Below are 14,304 nucleotides of genomic sequence, written 5' to 3' on the forward strand. Positions count from 1 at the left end.
TAATTTCTTCAGTATGGGGGGCCCCTTGCCCTGCAACAGTTTGTGGGCGATGCATAGGGATTTGAATTTTACCCTTTCGCGTATTGGGAGCCAGTGCAGCAGTTTAAGTGCAGGTTTGGCTGACATTCTGACTGGGGTGCCCGTGAGGAGCCGTGCTGCAGCGTTCTGAATCTGCTGGAGTTTGTCGAAAGTGGTTTCTGGTGCACCCAGGAGGATAGCGTTGCTATAATCCAAACTGGACAGGATAAGACCTTGGATAAGCAGTTTCTTAGAGGAGTGGGGAAGGAGTGGCAGAACCTTCCGAGCCGATCGGAGGAGGCCAAAACAGGCTCCCGCCATTTTTTTGCTTGGGTCTTAAATGAAAGATCCTGTTCCATCCAAACCCCAAGGCTTTTTATCTCATTTTTTGGGGCAGGGGGGTCCCCAAGACAGGAGGGCCAGATGTTGGGGGGCAAGGAGGGCCCTTTGTGCCCTAGTAGCATGATTTCGGTCTTGGACCCATTAAGTTGGAGGGGGGACTTGCACATCCAGGTGTAGATATTAGATAGGCAGGAGTGGAGGGAGTCTGGGCACTGGGCATGTTGGGATAAGGAAACGACCAGTTGGGTGTCATCAGCGTAACTCACGATTTTGATTCCAAATGGGGCGACCACCTCCACCAGTGGGGCCATGTACACATTGAATAATGTGGGGCTTAAGGATGAGCCTTGTGGTACCCCACATTGGAGGGGAATAGGTGCCGATTGTGAGTTGCTCTCCCAAACCTGGAAGGTGCGGTTGCTCAGAAATTAGGTCAGCCAGGACAGGGCGGTCCCTGCCACACCCAACTCTGTCAGTCGCCGAATGAGGACTTGTGTCGAAAGCTGCACTAAGATCCAGGAGGATCACTGCCACTGATCCTCCAGAATCCAAATGCATCTTGTCTCCTCGACAACTGCCAGAAGGGCGGTGTCCGTGCCCTGTCCGGGACGAAAGCCGGTTTGCGAGCTCCGGAGAAGGCCATTGGACTCTAAAAAATGGGACAGTTTTTGATTGACCAGTCTTTCCGTGACTTTTCTAAGTCCAGGGAGGAGTGAAATTGGTCTATAATTGGCAAGAACTGCAGGGTCTAAGAGGGGCTTTTTAAGAAGGGCTTTAACAGTAGCTCTCTTCCAGCCAGGTGGAACCACTCCCTGAAGAAGCGACAAATTAATGAGGTCAGTGACTGGGTTAGCAATGATGGTTGCAATCTGCTTCAGGATTCGCATGGGTACCGGGTCACTAGGGGAGCCGCTTTTGACAGTGGCCAGGGTTTTAAGTACCTCGTCCACTGATACAGGGCCGAAGGTATCGAGCTGAATGTCGGGCGTTGCTGGTTGGCAACTAGTGTCTGTTCCAGGCTCGGCTTGGGGCAGTGTGGCTGGGATGTTATAAATTTTGGCGTCAAAGTAGTTCGCCAATTTGTGGCATTTAGACCCTGAGATGTCTTGAGCCAGAGGGGGTTCCGGCACCTTGAGCAGTTCCTTGATGATAAGGAAGGTTTCTCTGGAAGAGTTCGATGAGTTTTTGATTTTATCGACAAAGAATTGTTTCTTAGTGCTGCGCAGGGCAGCCTTATATGCTCTCATGGCGGAGCGGTAGTCATCTTTGCTGGATCCAGCGTGGGGGCGAACAATGTGCCTTGCCAGGCCGGGTCGCCCCCACGCTCCTCCTGCTGCTGTTTTGCTGGTTTCCTGTTGCTGTTTTTGCCGCCACTCGCCACTCGCCACTCGCCTTTTCCCGCCGCTGCCTCCCTGCGGCCCCGCCCCCTGCCAGCCGATTGGCCCCCCCGCTCCCGCCACCCAGCGGACCCTCCCTCCTGGCTCCCTTCTTATGTCGCCACCACGCACGCGCAGCGTTGACGCACAGCGGGCGCGCCGATTGTGCGCCGAAGGCAAGCCCGTCTGCGCCCGTCCGCGCTTGGACCGCGCCCAGTGCCAGGACCCCTGGCCCCCGACGGACCTATGACGCCGCCACCCTCATCGCACTCAAACCCAACCGACCGAGACCCTGCCACCGAGCCACCCCGAGACGCACCCACGGACCCTTCACCTGTCAGGCCTGCAAGTTCACCTGCCTCCGGACCTGCACCGCACCCGCCAAGCAGCAACCACCTCAAGTGCATCCTGCTCAACACCCGCTCCGTCCACAGACACGCCATCGAACTTTGGAACCTGCTCGACACAAACTCACCAGACGTCGCCTTCCTCACGGAAACCTGGATGAACGCCTCCTCAGCACCCGACATCGCCATCGCCATCCCAGACGGATACAAGATCATCCGGAGAGACCGCGCCAGCCAGACTGGAGGAGGCATCGCCATCGTACACAAGAACACCATCCGCATCACGACCGACTCCAACGACACCTTCACCACCGCCGAGTATCTCCACTTCCAGATACACACCGACCCAAAGACGACCCTCAGAGGCACCCTCGTCTACCGACCCCCGGGACCACATACACAATTCAGCGAAGACATCACGGACTTCATCAGCCCGCACGCCCTCTGCTCCGCTGACTACCTCCTCCTAGGGGACCTCAACTTCCACCTGGAGAACAACAAGGACCGCAACACCACCGCCCTGCTGGACAACCTCGCCAACCTCGGACTCAAGCAACTGGTCAACACCCCCACCCACTACGCCGGCCACACGCTTGATCCCGTCTTCTCAGCCAGCAAGCACATCACCTTCAGCCACTCCACTTCACTGGACCGACCACAGCTGGGACCACTTCAGCTTCAGAAGAACCACGACCCACCACCACCCGCAACAGGTTCCTCGCAGGAGCTGGAACAAGATCACCGCCGAGGAGCTCACCACCTCCCTCAGCCAGAACCCACCCGCCAGCACAACGGACCCCAACGAAGCAGCCCGCAACTTCACACAATGGCTGACCGCCTGCGCCGACTACCTCGCGGCACTTAAGAACCCGCCCAGCAGACTCAGAAGCAAGAAAGCCTCCTGGTTCACCGACGAACTCAAGAATTCCAAGAAGAACTGCCGCACCCTCGAGAAAGCCTGGCTCCGCGACCAGACCACAGACAACAGGACCGCCCTCAAAGACGCCACCCGCAAGCACCACCAACTCATCTGCACCACCAAGAAGAAATCACTGAAGGAACGACTGGACAACAACGCCCACGACAGAAAGGAACTCTTCAACATCGTCAAGGAGTTCTCCAATCCCAGCACCAGCAACAACGACATCACTCCTTCACAAGATCACTGCGACTCTCTCGCCTCGTACTTCCACCGCAAGATCGCCGACATCCACAACAGCTTCGCCGCACCTTCCACGCACCCAATCGTCGAACCAACGCCCCCCACCGCCACCCTCTGCACCTGGACCACGGTGACCACCGAAGACACAGCCCGCACGATGAACACCATCCACTCCGGATCCCCAACCGACCCCTGCCCCCACCACGTCTTCAACAAGGCTGACTCCATCATCGCACCCCAACTCCGGGGCGTCATCAACTCATCCTTCAACACCGCCACCTTCCCGGAGAGCTGGAAGCATGCCGAGCTCAGCGCCCTACTGAAGAAACCAACAGCGGACCCCACCGACCTCAAGAACTTCTGCCCCATCTCGCTCCTCCCTTTTCCTGCCAAAGTCATCGAGAAGACCGTCAACAGACAGCTTGCAGCCTTCCTCGAGACGAACGGATCCCTCGACCCCTCGCAGTCCGGGTTCCGAGCCAACCACAGCACCGAGACCGCCCACATCGCAGCCACCGACGACATCCGAGCCCTGCTCGACAACGGGGAAACAGCGGCCCTCATCCTCCTGGACCTCTCTGCAGCATTCGACACCGTCTGCCACCGCACCCTAGTGCAACGCCTCAGCAACATCGGGATCCAAGAAAAGGCACTGGAGTGGATCATCTCATTCCTCGCCGGAAGAACACAAAGAGTCCGCCTCCCCCCGTTCCGATCCGAGGCCACCGAAGTCATCTGCGGCGTACCCCAAGGATCTTCGCTCAGCCCAACCCTCTTCAATGTCTACATGAGACCTCTTGCAACCATCGCACGCCAACACAACCTCAACATCATCTCCTACGCCGATGACACACAGCTGATCCTCTCTCTCACCCGAGACCCCGACACCGCCAGAACGAGCCTACACGAAGGGATGAAAGACGTCGCCGAATGGATGAAGAACAGCCACCTGAAACTGAACTCAGACAAGACGGAAGTCCTCATCCTGGGACCATCGCCCTCCGCCTGGGATGACTCCTTGTGGCCTCCCGCCCTGGGCACCGCTCCCAAGCCAACAGACCACGCACGCAACCTGGGCTTCATCCTGGACTCCTCCCTCTCGATGACCAGACAAGTCAATGCCGTCTCCTCATCGTGCTTCAACACCCTGCGTATGCTCCGTAAGATCTTCTGATGGATCCCCACCGAGACCAGGAAGACCGTCACCCAGGCACTCGTCACCAGCCGACTGGACTACGGGAACACCCTCTACGTGGAAACCACAGCCAAACTACAGAAAAAACTCCAGCGCATACAGAACGCCTCCGCCCGACTCATCTTGGACATCTCCCGACACAGCCACATCTCCGGACACCTGAGGGACCTGCACTGGCTCCCAGTCAGCAAAAGGATCCCGTTCAGGCTTCTCACCCACGCACACAAGTCTCTCCACGACCTGGGCCCCAAGTCCCTCAACGACCGCCTGACCTTCTACACACCCACCCGCCAGCTACGCTCTACAAGCCTCGCCCTCGCCGCCGTACCACGCATCCGAAGAGCCACCGCCGGAGGAAGATCTTTCTCCTACCTGGCAGCCAAGACATGGAACTCCCTCCCCATCCACCTCCGACTGACACAGGACCACCTCGCCTTCAGGAAACAACTCAAGACCTGGCTGTTTGAGCAGTAGCAACCCCCTCCCCCCAGCGCCTTGAGACCCTTCCGGGTGAGTAGAGCGCGATACAAATGCCATGATTGATTGATTGATTGATTGATCCCGCCCAGTCTTTCCTCCAGGAGCGCTCCAGCTTCTTACATCCTTTTCTAAGGAGTTTCAGCTCGGACGTATACCATGGGGCTGAGTCGGCTCTCTTCTCCTTTTTCTGGATAATTTTTGTTGGGGAGAATAGAGTCCAGAGAGCTGGTAAGCCAGGTTTCAAAGTTGGCATCTGCAACCACCGGGTCGAGAGCAGGAGGGGGGTATGAATGTTCTAGTTTACAGATCCAATTCTCAACCGAGAGTTTGGACCAGACCCTGTCCGTGATATGTTTTTTGGGGGGTTGTGGAGGCCTGGTCCTGACTGGCCAGAAGAAAGGGACCAGGAAGTGGTCTGTCCACGGGAGAGGTAAAGGAGATATAGCTTTCAAAGCAAGAGCGTTGGTGAAAATAGGGTCGAGCAGATGTCCTTTGTTGTGTGTCGCCCCTGTATTGATAAGTTCCAGCTCATAGGTGGTGAGGTCGAGGTGGAGGTCAGTCGCAACCGGGTCCCGGGGGTCATTAAAGTGGAGATTAAGATCTCCCAAAATTATAAAATTAGGAGTAAAGGCTGCCAATGCAGTAACCGTTTCTATCAGGACACTAGCAAAGTGTCTGGGGCATCCAGGTGGACGGTATATGAGGAGGCCAGAGAGGGATACTGTAGGTGAAATTTGTATAAGGAAATGACAGCTCTCGCAGTCGGCGATGCCGCTATCTTTAGTCCTACATACGAAGTTGTCTCTATATAGTATGGCCAGACCGCCTCCTCTGCCAACGGGCCTAACCTGATAGTGGATTAAGAATCCTTGGGGGAGAGCACTTAGGATATCGGCCTCTGAGTTGAGTGTCAGCCATGTCTCAGTGAGAAACAGGATATCCAGCTTGTGGTCCTGCAGTAGAGAATTGATCTGTAGGGAATGTTTGGGAAGGGATCTGCAGTTCAGGAGGGCCATTTGGAGGGAGTAGGGTTCATAAGTGGGGGGAGGGGGGTGGGCTGCAGATATCGCAGTTGCGGAATACCTTTTCTCCATTATGTATGTAGTGACAGCTCGGGTTTTTAAAGGGTTTCAGTAACATGAGATCTCCTTGAGTATAGCTGATGTGTCCCCCTAGCGAGTCGGGCATGGGTTTTGGCCCTAGGCCCAGCTGGGCCCGGACGGGCACAGACGGGCTTGCCTTTGGCGCACCCGCTGCGCGCGTCCGGCCCTGGCACATTTTAAAGAGGGGGCGTGGCCTCTGGCGGGTGGGCGTGGCCTCGCTGCCCTCGCTGATGGCGGCAAAAAGATTGTTCAACCCCGCGGCAGCGTTAACATCGGCTGCGCTGTGATGTCGGCGATTCTGAAGGAGGGGGGAGTGCTCAGGGCTGAGTGAAAGCAACAGGTAAAGTGACAATTTTACAAGATAAGAGTTTTAAAATGTGAGCTAATCTCCCGGCTTCCGCCTCAGGAGCTTCTGTCTGGCTAATGCGTGCTTTGGCGCTCAGCGCGTCTTAAGTAGCAGGCGAAATGCTACTGACAGCAGTTTTCTGTCGCTTGAACCGAGGGCTCCTCTGCCGGTTGGCAAGAGAGGGTCTGAAATTCTGCTTGCTACATAGGCTGGAGCCTGGTCACGAATGGATCTGTAAATAATACAAGCCATTTTAAAAAGAGTTCCTCATGAATGAATTTATAAATTATACAAGTAGTTTTAAAAAGAGCTCGGTTTGGTGGGGAGCCAGTTAAGCTTCATTAAGGTAAGAAAGATAAGCGCATGTCTACGCAATTTAGAGATTATCCTCACTGTTGTATTTTGAATGATTTGTAATTAGTGTGAAGAAGTTGCAGGAAGAACCAAATAGAGGGAGTTTGTATAGTTCACGTGGGACACAGTTACCATTGGAATAGCCGCTTTCAAAGCCTCTGGTGACAAAAGAGGAGTGACCTTCTTAATGGATTTCAATAGGCCAAAGCACTTTGTTGTGACTGCCTTGAACTGGGGGAGAATCATGAACAGTTATTTTCTACCACGATGCCCAGGTTCATGGCAGAGGTCACTGGAACAGGAGGGGACCTGATCTCAGAGGGATAGTAGGTGTTGGCTCAGAGATCTGTCTTGTGATTGAGAATAACCAGCTCTATCTTATCAGAATTTATCTTGAGGGAGTAGTGCCCATCCAAATTCCTGGTGGGATTAAGCAGTCGAGAGTCATCAGCATAGTTGTTTAATATACAGCCACAACTAGCCATGGCTAAGCCAATAGGCAGATGTAAACAATAAACAGCAAAGGAGATAATGCTGAGCCCTGGGAGACCCCATCAATGACACAGGCTTTAGTTTTGAAGAAGAAATTGGCCTTTGCTGCACTTCCTGTGTGCAGCCTCCGAAGAAGGAGGAGATCTAACATAGAGCCTGCCTTGACAGATCTGTCACCTTCAGACAATTTGGCAGAATCCCATGTTCAACAGTATCATCTACGAGATAAATCTTGGGGAACTATCAGGGACACATGTCACAAATCTAACTCCCATTGTAGATCATCAAGGACAGAAAGCATCAATCAATCAATCAATCAATCAGTACATTTATAGAGCGCGCTACTCACCCGTGAAGGTCTCACTGCCAGGTAGGAGAATGATCTTCTGACAGTTGCGAGGGAGAGGCTGGCAGAGCGTAGCTGGCGAGTGGGGGTGTAGAACGAGAGGCGGTTGTTGAGGTATTCGTGCCATTGTCGTGGAGTGCTTTGTGTGCGTAGGTGAGGAGCCTGAACGTGATCCTCTTGTGGACGGGGAGCCAGTGCAGGTTTCTCAGGTGGGCGGATATGTGGCTGTGGCGGGGGATGTCGAGGATGAGTCGTGCGGAGGCGTTCTGTATTTGCTGGAGTTGTTTCTGAAGTTTGGCTGTGGTTCCTGCATACAGGGCGTTTCTGTAGTCCAGTCGGCTGGTGACGAGGGCCTGGGTGACTTTTTCTGGTTTCGGTGGGGATTCACCGTAAGATCTTCCGGAGCATGCGCAGGGTGTTAAAGCAAGATGACGAAACCGCGTCGACTTGCTTGGTCATTGTGAGGGAGGAGTCCAGGATGAATCCCAGGTTGCGTGCGTGGTCCGTGGGTTTTTGTGCTGAGCCCAGAGCTGTGGGCCACCAGGAGTCGTCCCAGGCGGAAGGGGATTGTCCGAGGATGAGGACCTCCGTCTTGTCTGAGTTCAATTTCAGGCGACTGAGTTTCATCCATCCTGCAACATCTTTCATTCCTTCCTGAAGGTTGGTTTTGGCGGTGGCTGGGTCTTTGGTGAGGGAGAGTATCAGTTGGGTGTCATCGGCATAGGAGATGATGTTGATGTTGTGTTTGTGTGCGATGGCGGCGAGGTGGCTCATGTAGATATTGAAGAGGGTCGGGCTGAGCGAGGAGCCTTGGGGTACGCCGCAGATGATCTCGGTGGCCGCTGAGCGGAAAGGAGGTAGGCGGACTCTCTGGGTTCTGTCGGTGAGGAACAAGGTGATCCAGTCCTGGGCCTTTCCTTGGATCCCTGTGTTGAAGAGGCGGGTTATCAGGGTGCGGTGGCATACGGTGTCGAAGGCGGTCGAGAGGTCTAGGAGGATGAGAGCGGTTGTTTCTCCGTTGTCCATCAGGGTCCTGATGTCGTCGGTGACTGCGATGAGGGCGGTCTCGGTGCTGTGGTTGGCTCGAAATCCAGACTGGGACGGGTAGAGCGAGGAAAGCAGTCAGCTGTTTATTGACAGTCTTCCCGATGACTTTAGCCGGGAAGGGAAGAAGAGAGATGGGGCGGACGTTCGAGGTCTTTGGGGTCCGCTGTGGGTTTCTTCAGAAGGTCGTTGATTTCTGCGTGCTTCCAGCTCTCAGGGAAGGTGGCTGACGTGAAGGAGTTGTTTATGATGGTCCGGAGGTGGGGTGCGATGATGATGATGTCGGCTTTGTTGAAGATGTGTGGGGGCAAGGGTCAGAGGGGAAGCCAGAGTGGATGGTGTTCATGACGTGGGTGGTGTCTTCAGTGCTGATGGGGGTCCAGGGGCTGAGGATGGTGGTGGTGGTCGGTGGTTCGGTGGCTGGAGGCGGAGTGTGGGGTCCGAAGCGGTCGTGTATGTCTGTGAATTTGCGGTGGAAGAACGTGGCGCGGGAGTTGCAGAGGTCTTGTGATGGTGTGATGTCGTTGTTGCTGGCGCTGGGTTTGGAGAGCTCTTTGACGATGCTGAAGAATTCCTTGCTGTTGTGGGTGTTGCTGTCTAGCCGCTCTTTGAACGATGCCCTTTTGGTGGTGCGGATCAGCTGGTAGTGTTTGCGAGTGGCGTTCTTGAGGGCAGTCATGTTTTTGGTGGTCTGATCAGGTTTTTTCAAGGGTTCGGCAGGATCTTTTTGAGGTTTTGAGGGGGTAGGTGAACCATGAGGATTTCCTGTTTCGGGACTCGCCTGGGGGTTTCTTCAGTGGAGCGAGGTCGTCCGCGCAATTGGTGATCCACTGTGTGAGGTTGCGGGCTGCGTTGTTGGTGTCCGCTGTGTCGGCTGGCAGGTTCTGGCTCAGTGATGAGAGGAGCTGGTCTGTGGTGATTTTGCTCCAGCATCTGCGGGGAATTTGTTCGTGCGGAGGTGCGATGTAGTCTTTGTGAAGGTAAAGTGGATGCATCTGTGGTCGGTCCAGTGTAGCCCGGTGGAGCGGCTGAAGGAGACGTGGTTGCTGGCGGTGAAGATGGGGTCGAGCGTGTGGACAGCTAGGTGGGTGGGGGTGTTCACCAGCTGCTTGAGTCCGAGGTTGTCGAGGTTGTCGAGGTTGTCGAGCATGGTGGTTGTGTTGTTGTCATTGTTTTTCTCCAGGTGGAAGTTCAGGTCCCCTAGGAGGATGTATTCTGGTGAGGCTAGGGCGTGCGGGCTGATGAAGTCAGCGATGGTTTCGCTGAATTGTGTGCGCGGGCCCGGGGTTTCGCTGAATTGTGTGCGCGGGCCCGGGGGTCTGTAGATGAGTGTTCCTCTAAGGGTGGTCTTGGGGTCGGTGTAAATCTGGAAGTGCTTCTAGAATGTGGGCTGGACGGAAACTAGCCTGCAATGGATAAAGTAAATTGCAAGAATAAAGGAACCTGCTTAGACTCTGAGTAACAACATTTTCTAAAGTTGTGGCTGCGTTGGGGAGAAGTGAAACGAGGAAATGATTTTTTAGCAGCTTAGGATCATCGCCTGGCTTCTTTAGCAAGGGAAGTAACATAGCACCTTTAAATCAGTCAAAGAAAATGAGCAAGTTATTTATTCAAAAGGTCTAACAGAGGGTTGGCTGTTATGAAAGACAGAGCTTGAATAATAGTAGCAGGAAAGGGATCCAACGGGAGCCAGATTTCACCTTATGCATGAGTGGAATAAGACTCTCTCCTGAAGCTGAGGAAACTGTACCAAAGAGTTAATATTAATGACACCAAAGCACACATTCTACTCTGGTAGTTGAGGCAGAACGTAGTTGCAATGCTATCCTTAACTGATTTAATTTTCTCACAGAAATATTACGGAGTATGTCGCACAGAGTTTGGGAGGATTTGATAAACCCGGGTTACTCAATGAGAACAGATGAGTTTGTTTAATATCTTAAAAGTGTCCTTTTGTTTATTTGCCACTCAATTAATGTGGTTAGAATAAAAAGAGGATTTGTTGGTCAGGAGCAAGCTTTTATACTTCCTTAAGCCCTCACTAAAATGTTCTCTTTGTAAAGTGCTGTAGCCACTGTCTTTCAAATTTTCATCGCCCGAGCTTTGCCACTTTCAATTCATCACTGAACCACAAAGTGAGTTTACAAGGAGCCTGCACCTTTCGAATGCATTCAGGAACATGCACATCACAGGTGTGCTGCAGCCAGCTGAAAACCAGCATTTTCAATGCAATACGTCTCGCAATTGCAAGATTTTAAGCTATTGACATTGTAAATAATCATGCCTTTTATTTATGTGTTTTTCAAAGTAACACATATATAAAAGGAATTGTCATTTCTAATGCTCAACCTGAAAATACACCTGTCATTTGTTTACATTTTGCTATTTAGAAGAGCCTAGAAATGGTGAAAAATAATTTTCTTTAAACTCCTCGGTATTCTTTTGTAGCTTGGCAACTACACCCATCTGCTTTAATAATAATTTAGAAAGCTCTCCGATACTCTTCTATTTGTGATTTTTGTGTGCGTTTCCTGTTTCAAGATTATATTTCAAAGGCGAAAAATAACTGACTTTTTAAAACATTTCCAACTTTTTCACAGGAGTAGCCCTAAAAATACAGGCTAGGAGGAGGAGCTACGCTAGCAACCAAGATGGCCGCATAAGCTCCCGGCTCCGCCGACCTCCGCCAGTTGCTCATAAATCCTGACGAATATCCTGATTTCGCATCGGACTCCCATGCAGCTGAGGTGTTACTGACTCTAAAGGTGCAATCCCGGAATTCCTATCTGCTTGAATAACGAAGATACGCCGTGTTCCATTCTCGGCCTAACCCAGAGTTGAAGCCGGGGCCTCGATTTCTAACCCAGCCGGGTTGGAGTTGAACAACATCGGCCGCGGGACGTGGGTAGCGTCCGGTCTCCCGAAGTGGAGTGTTTCTTGACAGTTTTGGATGGTGGCTCGGTGGCAGTTTTATCTCGCAGCTACGGCGGTGTTACGCATCGGTTGCTGTGGTCGGGGGTCCGCTGCCCGGAGGCCCCGTTGGGCTCCCGGGGTCGATGGGCTTGGATCCTCGCTGGCGGCGACGGTGTTGAGATTGCGTTTTTGAGAGTGCCCACAGTTGTCATCGGATTTGCCTGTGCCTGGTACCCCGGAGTAGTCGACCTCCGGGGTTCAAAGACCTGCTTGGTCGCTTCGTGAGAGGCGATGGAGCGGGTGGAATGTATACCGTCGCTGCATACTGTAATGGCCGCCATTGAGGAGCTCCACTCACAGGTCACCGCCATCATCCAGAGGATGGTCGTAACGGTTGATATCATCTGCCGGAGACCGGACTCCGACCCTTCGTTGGTTCTGGAACAAGCTGTTTTACGCGTGGAGCAGGATGTGTCTGAGACGGAGGGCCCCGCGCTGAAGCCAGACTTGGTATTTTTTGTCGACCCCCGAACGACGGCTAGCAAGCCCGGGACTATCAAAAGTTCATCCTGCCCTATGCCGATACCACCCCAGAAGGACATGGATGATCTTATATTTCAGAGCGAGTTCTCCAGTGACTGTCGGATTGTTACCTCACCCCTTTTCTCCTGGATGGTTCGACTACGCTTTAGCGACCTATCTTTGGTGGACAGTTAACATCGTTTGGCTTTTGGACTTTGTGTACTAATATCCTGGCTTCAATCCTTCCGTACTGACTTTGAACTCTCAACATTTTGATTCTCTCATTGAGATGGCGGATCGAGCGGACAGGGCATGCATGAAAAATCGCAGTGGCCAGGGTTGACTTTGACTGGATGGGTTTGAAACATGACTTCATTTGATACGGGACTTGTAACCTATAATGGGGCGGGAGTTGGGTGGTTTTTATAAGCTCCCCCCCGTCGGATTTGAATCGTTGCATTGTATTACTCTGGATATGTGTGGGGGCGGTCTGCTACTGGTGGGGGGTAAGGGAGACCGGGGGTCTGTTTGATATTTCCTCCTCCACTCTTTTTTTCCTACTTTTAGGTCTAGTTCCGGGGCGACAGGCACACTGCTAGTGGGGTTGGGCCGTAGCCATTGCAGGGGTGCAGGGTGGGGGGGGATCGGGGAGGGGTTTGTTATTTTGCCTTAGTTTAGTTCTATGGCCTTTTTTTCTTTCCTTTTTCCTTTTACGAGAGATTCTTATCCTGTATCGATTTTCTTATGTATCGGGGTGTCTAATTTGGTCTTCATTATCCTGAACTAGGGGTGGGTGAGCCCTGCTGACTGTTGCTTCGCTGGATTGTTGATCGTATTTTTCTTCATTAATGTACCTAACTAGGTTGACGTTGCATACTTCTGTTAATAGATTTGTCCATATTGGTTTATTCGCTCACCTATCGCTATATTGTATTCTATGTATGACGCCCGATATATGTAAATTTTCTCTTGTTTTCTTCAATAAAACCCTTAAAAAAATAAAAAAAAATACAGGCTAGTGGCAACTCTACATGCACCTCACTGAACTGCTACTGCATAAAGCATGCTAATATCACACGCTTCTGCATCCAAACTGGAAAGCCTCCAGCTAGTTACAAGTGCTACGATTCCACACTTTTGTACCCCCCTTTTGTACCACAATTCCACACTGGCAGCAGTTGTGCGCTATCAAATACCAGATAACGCACCTGTATGTCCATTTGAACATGTGAAAAACGGTCATCAAAAGACCTGGATAGCGAATCAATTTCAGGGTGACATGACTATTGGGATATCAACAAAGGCTGACAAAGAACTCAATCTGTTTGAAGACATCTCATCAAAAATGAATTTCAACCGCCAAAAATGGTCACAGTTCTGGCGGTGAGAACAAAAAAATCTATTCAACTCTTTCTACTGAAGCTTTGAAGGTACTGCTCCCTTTAATATCGTCGCACATCTCTGAAATTAGCTATTGACAATGGAAAGAATTGAAAACAAATTTCAAAGCAAAATGCAATTGTCTAACACCTTGCACCTAAAACTGTTTTGCATCAACCTGGAGGTCAATGCAGTCATCAACAGAAACCGAAACAAGTACACCCTTCGCACACGCCTCATTATGAGAAACAAATCATTTTTGGTAAAATTATATTGATATTCAGCAATAAATGTAAAAACACAGAAGTACAAAAATTATTACATTAAAAAATTGCCATCCCTCATGCCCAATAAATTAAGGTAGATTATGAAAGTTTGCCATTCTAAAAAATTGGGTTGCGGTTCTAAAATGTTTGGGAAGCACCAATGTTTACGATAAGGCTCACTGACTCACGTATGCTTACACAAGAGCTTTTTGTGAAACAGAACTATAAAGCATAGTAAGTACCATACCTTTCATGTTTTAATTGGATATTCATAGCTAAGCTATTAGGATCTCTGGCAAAGTTAATTCTATAACATTTAGTGTCCATTCAAAAATCAGTATTTATTTTTCTACTAGAAACTTACTACTACTTCCGGGTATGGTCATCTTATAACAATAACTGGTAATTAAGCAACTTCCAATGGGTAAATGGTTTGTCCTTTGTGTATTAGACTAAATTCCCACTGCGCATCTCAACACATTTGATCATTCATAAGGCATATCACGGTCCAGTCCCACTTTTGTACCTCAAAACTCAAGATGGGCATCTTAGTCTCACAACAAAAGCGGGAAGGCTGGGGGGATGATAAGTGACACCACTGCCTGCACATCGAAAATT

The 14,304-nt window shown here is 51.4% G+C and overlaps 1 protein-coding gene across 1 annotated transcript in view; it reads right to left on the reverse strand.

Annotated features, from left to right (window-relative positions):
* ATG14 (autophagy related 14) overlaps positions 1–14,304 on the reverse strand; it is a 213,050-nt gene that overhangs the window by 143,367 nt on the left and 55,379 nt on the right. The gene's annotated exons all lie outside the window — the stretch shown is intronic.

This window comes from Lissotriton helveticus, chromosome 9 (genome assembly GCF_964261635.1).
Source record: "Lissotriton helveticus chromosome 9, aLisHel1.1, whole genome shotgun sequence".
Taxonomy (NCBI): Eukaryota; Metazoa; Chordata; class Amphibia; order Caudata; family Salamandridae; genus Lissotriton; species Lissotriton helveticus.